Source organism: Chelonia mydas, chromosome 2 (genome assembly GCF_015237465.2).
Source record: "Chelonia mydas isolate rCheMyd1 chromosome 2, rCheMyd1.pri.v2, whole genome shotgun sequence".
In the NCBI taxonomy this organism is placed as follows: Eukaryota; Metazoa; Chordata; order Testudines; family Cheloniidae; genus Chelonia; species Chelonia mydas.
This window is the reverse complement of record NC_057850.1, coordinates 83971574-83980757: the sequence shown is the minus strand read 5'-3', so window position 1 is coordinate 83980757 and position 9184 is coordinate 83971574. Positions and strand designations below refer to the sequence as shown.

The window sequence follows — 9184 nt, the reverse complement described above, 5'->3', positions numbered from 1 at the left end:
TTGCTTTGGGATTTTGGGGGCTTTGTCACCCAAATATTGTTTCATTTTAAGAATTAGTTGATGCCTTGCATCTTTCAGATAGAGCAGTCTTCTCAAATGTTAACGTCCTTGAACTTGTTAGTTCAAACTGTCTCCTCCAATACACCTGTGAAATCAGTGGGATTGAACAGGAATGTAACTGGGGGAGGGGGGCGGGGGGGGGAAAATCTGGCTATTGCAGCATGCTACAGGCTTTGGAAGATCATATGATGTCTCATAAAATATGATTAAATATATGTTTGGGAACAACGTTACTCCTATTATGTATTGTATGGATGATTCTTCTCTCTGATTTGCATACAACTCCCATTGATTTCAACAGGAATTGTGCGCAAACGTGTCAGGGAATAATCTTACACGGGCTTTCTAGTTTCTTTCGTTTCTTTTTTTTTTATTGCTAGGGTCCTTTCCGTGACAATGACCTCTTTGTTTCTTAGTAAGTCATCTGCTCTTCCTGTTCATTCAGCACCGGACATTCTAATCCACTTTAAACACAAGTGTTTCCACATTACAATCACTGACATCAGAAACAGGATTCTGACTTCAGGCATGGAATAAGCAGCAAGAGCAGATGAAGCCCTAGGTGTTGAAATGCTTTCTTTTTATGTAAATATTTTTTACAGTAAAAACAAGGAGGGGAAAAAATACTTCCAATGACACAGAAGCAGAATTGCCCCTGAATAGGATGATAATCAGTCATTGTTTTGGAGATCCTCTACCTTGAAGTCAGTGGAAAGTCCTGTTTAAAAATCAATGGTACAATATGACTTTTGGAGCTCATGGATGCAGTGAAGGATCACAAAACATTTCAGAGAAGGATTGGGATTAGTCTGTGGGCCAAATTCTGAGAGGAATTTTAGTGAGTGTAATTTATGCCTTCTTCTGGACTCCTCTCAACATTTATATTACATATGAGGAAGAGTAAAGGGAGTTTAAATGAGTGTAATTTACATCTATTCTCCTCTGGAACTTGTCTGTGAAGTCTGTTTGCTTAATTCATAGGCCAGAGAGCAGGATGCAGTGAGAAAAGCAGTTAAACCAAGAGTGTAAATGACAGTAGGCTACCCAGACCTTGCAGCTTCTCAGCATGTAAATTACACAGATTTTTTTACACATCAGTGAATTGGTGTAAGCCAGTCAAACTTGCCAATTAATTCTTTGGCCCTGTGAATGCAAGGAGGGAAAGATTCTTTCCTCCCTTTGCCTCATTCCAAAGCTGTGCAGGACCTCATTGTGTGGATGAAGCTTCTGAATTTAGTAGCAAAAAACAATACATGCATTGTGAACACTTGTGACAACAAAAGATTAATATAATATGGGCACAACCTCCACTCTGCAAGTTATTATTAATTCACATTTCCTCAGAGGGAAGATGCAGCTTTTGGCCAAACATAAGTCAGTTGGAGCCCCACGTACATATGAGGCAAGAAGTCAGCCTTTTTCACTTTTTAAAAAGTGACTTGCTAGTTCTGCTGAATAAATTCCAAGTGAAATTAATGATTCAGTTGTGATTTATACTTAGAATTAACCACTTTGTGGGCTTTGCTCAAAAGGTAATTATCATTTAAATTATACTGACCTGAAATGGTCTTTTTTTGTTTTTACTTCTATCACTTAGTGATCTACTTTATTCTTAATGGATTTCTCAGTTGCTTTAGTCATTTGCATTTGTATTATCTCAGCAAATCAGTAATATACAAATGTGCTGGCCAGATTCAAAGTCCATTGAATTCAGCGACTTCACTGGACTTTCAATCTGGCCTGTAATACACAAGAGAGAGTTGAATACGTATTACCTAATTTTGAATCCACTTGAACACTGTGCAAAACTATGGAATACTATTGCTATTACATATCTAATTGTTAAGGGCCCTGTTCTGATTCTGCCACCCTTACTCATATGGAATAGTAATTTACTCTGTGGGTATTTTCATTGAAATCAGTAAGCTCTCATTGAATAGTAAGGTACCTCTCAACATTGCAGTAGCAATGATTGCAGAATTGGATCCTAAATTACTCTACATAATCTTTTTATTAAGGTATTTTGAAATATAACATTTAACAAAATGCAAAGGATTGAAGTAATAAAAGATAACTTGACACATAAATACATTGTAATTTTACCTTTACTCAAAATGCTTCCGTTTGTAGGACTATTATTTGCTCTTTCTCTGTTCTTACGGGGGCTAGATATTTTTCATTAACCCAAAAATGATGAGATTACTGATGGTGGCTAGAAGGACTTGGAAGAATGTGTAGACTTGGACATAATGGGTCAGATCCTCAGCTGGTATAAATTTGGCATAACTCTATTTACAGTACCTGAGGATCTGGTGCAATGGCATCATGGTTTATGGGTTTCCAACAGAGACTGTTACATATGTCCATATGTCATGCATATGTTGTGGGTTATCTTAAGCGTATGTCTTGAAGTCCCCATTTCTTAAACATTGTGCCATTATCTGCAATCTGACAGTGAGGGGAGAGATGATCTGGGATTATAGAAAGTATATCTGAGGAGAATCGAACAATAGGAGAAAATAAGGGGGAAGAAAATAATGGAGATTGGAGGAGGGGTTACAGTAGCCAGGTGCCCATGTATGTGGTCTTTTCATTCTATTATAGCCATAAGAATTAGAATAGTGTAGATAACCAGCAGAGAAGGTTGGGTAGGGCTTTAGAAAATAAGGCATAATTTAAAATAATTGTAATGAAGTGTGCTTAAATAGTACGGGCCGGATTGTGATATTCATGCTCACATTGAGTAGCACTTTCTTCCACAAGCAGCCTGACTGAAGTGTATGGGACTATTTGTAGCGATTAGATTCTACTCCACATGAATAAAGGTATGAGAGCCTGATCCTAAATGGATTTGATCAAAAATTTTGGGGTTTTATTAAAATGTGTTATTACATTTTACAAATTTTGGGTTATTTTACTATCACTGCTTCTTTGGTCCTTGGAAAAGAGAAAATGAATGTGTCACGCCTGACAGGACACAGACACCAGTGTGAGGAAGGAGAGATCACTTAGCTTAGTCAATTACTATGAAAACTGGAGGAGCAGACAGATGACAAGAGAAATTAAACAAATACCATGTAATTAATTCTCACGATGCTGGCTAATGCTCCATGGCATGCCTTTCACTAACATTGTCAGAAACTATAAGTGAAACAGGGCTGGAATAATTTTCAGGCAACACTAGTACCACTGCATGGTGGAAGAATGCTATTCTAAAATGGTTGGCTCTGATCTTATACACAGCTCAGAGTATTTGTGAAGACATCGAATTTTAACAAGCTTAAGTTGTTCTATAATGATTTTCCTTTTTAAAATGACATTTCCTTTCCATCCAATAAATATATTTATTCCAGTTGACACACACAAATATTTTTTCTATATTACTTCCCTTGAGGACAAGCTGAAATTACAGTTTTTAATATATGCTTTTGGTGAGTTTCTTATTTTTACAACATTATGCTTCCTTCTATTCTAAGGGATTTATTCTCCCATTAATGCACATGAGATTGATGTAGGCAATTATACAAATTGATAGGAGAATAAATCCTACATTTTCCGATTCATTAAGCACAGTAGAATGCCCACCTCCCATCTTATCATACCTCCCAGGCAGATGTATATACGTAAAAATAATAATTAAAAATTAATGTGCATACCTTCCTCCTTTGTTCTGCCATATCTTCTGGATCTAGCGACAACAAAAACTTCTTTTGGGGAGGCAGTGCTGATTGAAATTATAGGTGGGCACTGGTAGCATCATCGATAGTTAAGGTTGCGTGACATTTTCCACTGTAAGCAAATGAAAACAGGTTCTTACAGCTTTGCCCAACTTTAAATGTTCTCACTGAAATTTTCCATGCCAGATGAGTGCTTCAGGCTGAATTATTCTGGAAATCTTCAGCTAAAATTGGTTCAGCCACTTCTGAGAAAAAGGCTAGTGAAAAATGCATTGTTTTGTCCACATTAAAACAACTTTTACAACTTTGTTGAGAAGTTCTAGTGTTTCTATGCTTTGAAGCAAGGACTTGAAATTTGGCAAGGGGGGCAGCCTTTGTGCCAGGGATGTGCCTTTTGCCACCCCAATGAAAATTTAGTCCAAATTTGGTCAAGTTATAAGCCTTTGAAAAATCTTGGTTTACACAAGGTCAGTAGAGACTTGTAAGACTTTGGCCGCTCTGGAGATTCTATCTATGCTGGGCATACTCTATCCCCTCACAGCTCCTCCGTGCCAATCAAACTGTGCATGCAGTAGCCTCCCAGAGTGGCTGAGCATTCTCCAGCCCAGGGGTGCATGGACTGAGCGCAAGTTTTCCTGCAATTGCTCATCACAGCTGCCAGGGGTGATGGGGGACAGAAACTGAAAGCAGGGTGATTCTCTCTCCTGTGCTGCTGCTACCTAGTCAACAGGGAGAGGGTGGAAATGGCCTGAATTGAATGCAGAGGGCTGATCGGGAAGGTCTGGAGCTGAGGAGGAAGCAAAAAAAGACTGGCCATGGTGGGAGGAAGCAGAGGAAGAGTGGGACAGGAGCTGATGGGGGTGGAGTGGACAGGAGCAGAAAAAAGGGAGCAGGCAGTAGCTGAGTAGTATGTAGACGTAAAAAGGTAGGACTGCAAGAACTTGATCTGCTTGTCAAAGGTACAACATGGTACCACCAATGAAAGGCACAATGTATTGGAAGAACCAGTGTGAGGTAACATTGTAATGGTTGCTACAAAACCTCTGCTACTGTATTTAACTCCCCCCACCTGCCCTGAGAATCCAGGGAAATGCTGAACATTACCGGAAAGGTTCAAACAGCAATTTGAACTATATATGAAAGCCACAGAGCAAAATAAATGGCAGGATGGGCAAAGAATTGTTCTGCTTTTAACAGGGGCAGCCACAGAAGCCTTAGATGTCTACAATGAATTCCATAAAATTGTGGCAGGGAAATAGAGGAAAATTGTGGAAATAATGAAAATGTTTGAGGATCATTGTTCCTAGAAAAAACATTATTATGAAAGAGATGTATTTAGGATGAGAACAGAGAATGAAAGAGAAATAACAGAGGAGTGTAGCGAGGGGGTATGACGTCCCTCCCAGATGAATGGTGGGACAGCCGTGACTGCCTCCTGATGGGCAGAGCCAGGACACCCAGCCAGCTGGAAGCAGAGAGACAGGATAGCAACTGGAAATATAAAAGATGGGCCCTCCAGCTCAGCTGGAGAGGAACCTCCAGAGGAAAAGGACATCACCCATCCACTGCTGGAGCTTGGACCTGACTGCAGCCGCTACAGCACCTGAGACCCGGAGGGACTGCCGGAACTGCTGGTTACAGGTGACACCAAGGAGCTGTTGGGGCTGCCTTTAGCTGTTTATCCCAGCAAGATGAACAATGACCCCGCGACCCAGGTTACCCCCCCCACCCCGAATGGGAGTGTTGGAAGTAGCCCAGGGGATCCGAATATAGTTCGACTGCATTGCTGACTGACAGCCAACCAGTTTGTTGTGACTGGATTTCCCGCTGACCCAGTGGCCGACCGCTCCACCACTGTTAGGGCCCTGAGCTGGGACCTGGTAGATTCAGGTGGGCCTGGGTCGCCCTACCTCCTGCAACCCCACCCAAGGGTGGCGGGCTCCCCACTCTAAACCAAAAGGCATGCGTTTGTCAGCTGTCTGCCAGAGCCAGGACCCCTGACTGTTTGGTGCCCCACCCTGTCTAAGGACCTGGGTTTATAGACGTTGCTGCCCTGCCATGCCTGGGGGCCTGGGCTTATAGATATTGCCGCTCCAGCCTGACTGCAGGCCAGAGCCCTCTAATTGTTTGGTGCTCCGCCCTCTCAGAGGAACGGGGCTCTGAGGTTACTGACTGCTCTACCCAGCTGAGTGGCGGGGGCCCCGCTGCTAATTCCCCCTGAACTGTGCCCCTCCAGAGGCCTTGTAGAGAGGGAGCTTGGCCTCCCTCCCAGAGGGACAGCCGCAACCGCCCTACAAGGAGTCTGTCACAGACTTAGAACTAAATAGAATATGGAATATTAAGATGCTCTCATTAAAGATTGCTCTGGGGTGTAACAGGAAAAAAAACAGGCCATTAGTGGTTACTAAGGGAGGTGGATCTGAAACTAGAAATGATAAAATGTATACGTCATGCAGCAGAATAGCAAAACAAACACAGATAAAAACCCTAGAGCAGTGTTTACTAATGGTGCATCATGGGGAGAGTCTAGGTGGGTTGCATGTTCTAGCCCCTGTTAGGATATAGATATTCAGGCCTGTCTGTAAAGGCCTGTACTTTAAGAATTTAGGGGTATTCTTATTACTTGGCTAGTTCTAGAGGTATAAAAGAAAGAATCAAAATCACTGTCTGCTGGTGTAAGGGCCTTCTCTTACTGTGACAGTTTGAGGCCCTGTTCTTAGGCTAAGGCCTTTGGCTAAGCAGCAGAGGCAGCCATAAGCCAGGAAGCGAACAGTCACATCCTCACATTCCAAACTAGCCACATTGAAAGAAGGTGCTATTGGGCTGTTAGGAATACAATCCTGTCCTGAATACAATCCTGTCCTGATAATTCCTATCACCTCCAAAGAAAGGGAAGTGCCTAGAAAATGTAAAAGGAAACTTAGTTTGATAGCATCCTGTCTGGCAAGAACTCACTTATCAATAGCTGGGATGTGAAATCCTCACTTCTGTATTGTTTTCCCACTTTGCTATTGTTTGTCTGTATAATCTCTGTCTGGTCCTGTGATTGTTTCTGTCTGCTGTATAATTAATTTTGCTGGGTGTAATCTAATTAAGGTGGTGGGATATAATTGGTTAGCTAATCATGTTACAATATGTTAGGATTGGTTAGTTAAATTTCAGTAGAATGATTGGTTAAGGTATAGCTAAGAATATTACTATATAAATTAGGGGCAAACAGGAAGTAAGTTGGGATTCGAAAATAAGGAAAAGGAACTTGTATTTAAGCTTGCTGGAAGTTCACCCCAATAAACATCGAATTGTTTGCACCTTCGGACTTCGGGTATTGTTGCTCTCTGTTCATGCGAGAAGGACCAGGGAAGTGGGAGAGTGAAGGAATAAGCTCTCTAACAGCCCCACCCACTCTAACTTCCCCTGGGCAGCAGGCTGCAGCATCAGCATCATGGAGAAAGCACCTCCAGGGCACGTGCAAAGTGGGAACAGGATGCTGATGCTGCCCAGGGGAAGTGTGAGCACAGGAGGGAGTGCTTTTAGGACATGTGGGGGGGGCAGGGGAGGGGGGAGACAGGCTTCTGACTATCTGCTTGGTGGCTCTGGCTGTTTCCTTTGCGCTGCTGCTGCCTAGATCTCGCTCTCACTTCCTCCAAGCAACAGGCAGTGGCAGCAGCAAGGAGCAAGTGGCTAGAGCCAGCAAGTGGACAGTCAGCAGCAGCCTTGTAGCAATGTGCAGCCTGGATAAAGGAGAGAGAGGCCAGCTGGGGCTTCAGGAAGGGGCGGGGCTGGGAGACTTGGAGCAAGGGGGATGGGGCCTTGGGGACTGGGCTGGAAGGCTGAAGTGGGGACTGGGGGCTGGAAAGAGGAGGGAGAGCAGAGGGCTGAGAATGGGAGGAGGAGGAAGCAGAGGTAATGGTGGGTCCCCCCAAAAAAAGAAAATGCAGTTGGTGGGTCACCTTAGTAAAAAGTTTGGAAACCACTGATTTAAAGCATATCCTGACATCAGCTCCAGTGCTACATTTTTTTGACGCATTGAAAGATATCCAAACCCTCAAAAGGAGGGTTGGGAGCAGTACACTTATAGTGTCATGGAACTGATTGGTTGCCAGTCTCATGTGCATCGAGGACTCTGACAGAGAAGATATACTGTAGTGGGGTGGCTGCCCCACTCCTATCCTAGATGGGGCTTCAGCAGGCCAGGGAAGCGGTACAGGTGGGCGGCCAATCAGAGAAGGCCTGCTAGGGAGCCAATCAGAGGCTGAGTTAGAGACAGCCAATCAGAGCCAGACTCAGCCATACATAAAGGCTGCCCAGGAAGGGAGCAAGCAGTCTCTCCTTGGGGGTCAAGGGAGGAAGACTGACTCCTGAGCTGGAAGATAGCACCTTGGACAGAGCAGTGCTGGGGAGCTCCAGCGAAGGAAAACCCCAGGCTGCCAGCTTAGGCCAAGCAGGTGCATAGGGCTGAAGGGGAAGTGGCCCAGGGACAATAGGGCAAGGGGAGAGAAGGAGGGCAGAGAGGCTGCTGCTAGAGGGTCCCTGGGTTGGGACCCAGAGTAGTGGGTGGGCCTGGGTCCCCCCCCCTCCCCTTGCTCTACACCTGGCTGAAGAGGAGCGTGGTCTGATCCAGGCTGTGGCTGGTCCCTGAGGTAAGGTGCTAGACTTAGAGGCTGCAGCCGGCCACTATAACAGGTGCAGATTATGGACTGCTGATAACATCAAACCCCTGGAAGGGGGTGAGACCGGAGCAGGGGGCACTGCTGGAGGGCAGTGTCCTGTAGAGGACGATGCTGAGCGGGGAGCAACAAGGGTCCCTGAAGCAGCAGAGCAGACAAAGGGCAAGGCACCACACGAAAAAGGTGCTCCATGACTGGACAGAGCTAATTCCTGGAGCAACCAGCGGGAGGTGCCAGCAGTGGTGAGTCCTAACCCCGTCACATATACACACAAACTGAAAAAGAGATGCAAGGTCTGGTGGATGGATGTACAACATTTCATGACTTTCTCTGTAGTCATGGCTTCAAAGCAGAAACTGATCACAAACCTCTGACTGCAATACACAGAAAGAGACTTGGAGAAACACCACCAAGAATACAGTGATTACATTTGAAAATGCAAAAGTATGATGTGACCCTGGAATTCTAATCTGGATGCCACTTTGTAATGGGAGATGCACTCTCAAGAACATACACTCTATCTGACAGTACACAGCCTGATGATCTGGAACAAGCAGATGAACACAGTAAATGCATTATGTGCTGTACCTCCAGACATATGGAATGAAGTGGAGACAGAACTAACTCGAGATGAAATGCTGAGATCTGCTATATAAACAATTCTATAAAGTGCAGGGGCGGGGGGGAGGAAACACTTCCTACTTGCATAATGAGCTTTCAGTGATCTCAGGAGTACTTTTGAAGGGAACATAGACCGTGGTTCCCACAGTGATGAGAAGG

At 44.2% G+C, this 9184-nt stretch overlaps 1 long non-coding RNA gene across 1 annotated transcript; it reads right to left on the bottom strand.

Moving 5' to 3' along the window:
- Positions 1-2056: 2056 nt before the first annotated feature.
- LOC122464266 lies at positions 2057-3845 on the bottom strand. The gene is made up of 2 exons (XR_006288212.1): positions 3717-3845; positions 2057-2501 (listed from the first exon to the last, which is right to left on the bottom strand). It is a non-coding gene; the product is annotated as an uncharacterized LOC122464266 (long non-coding RNA).
- Between the last annotated feature and the right edge of the window lie 5339 nt (positions 3846-9184).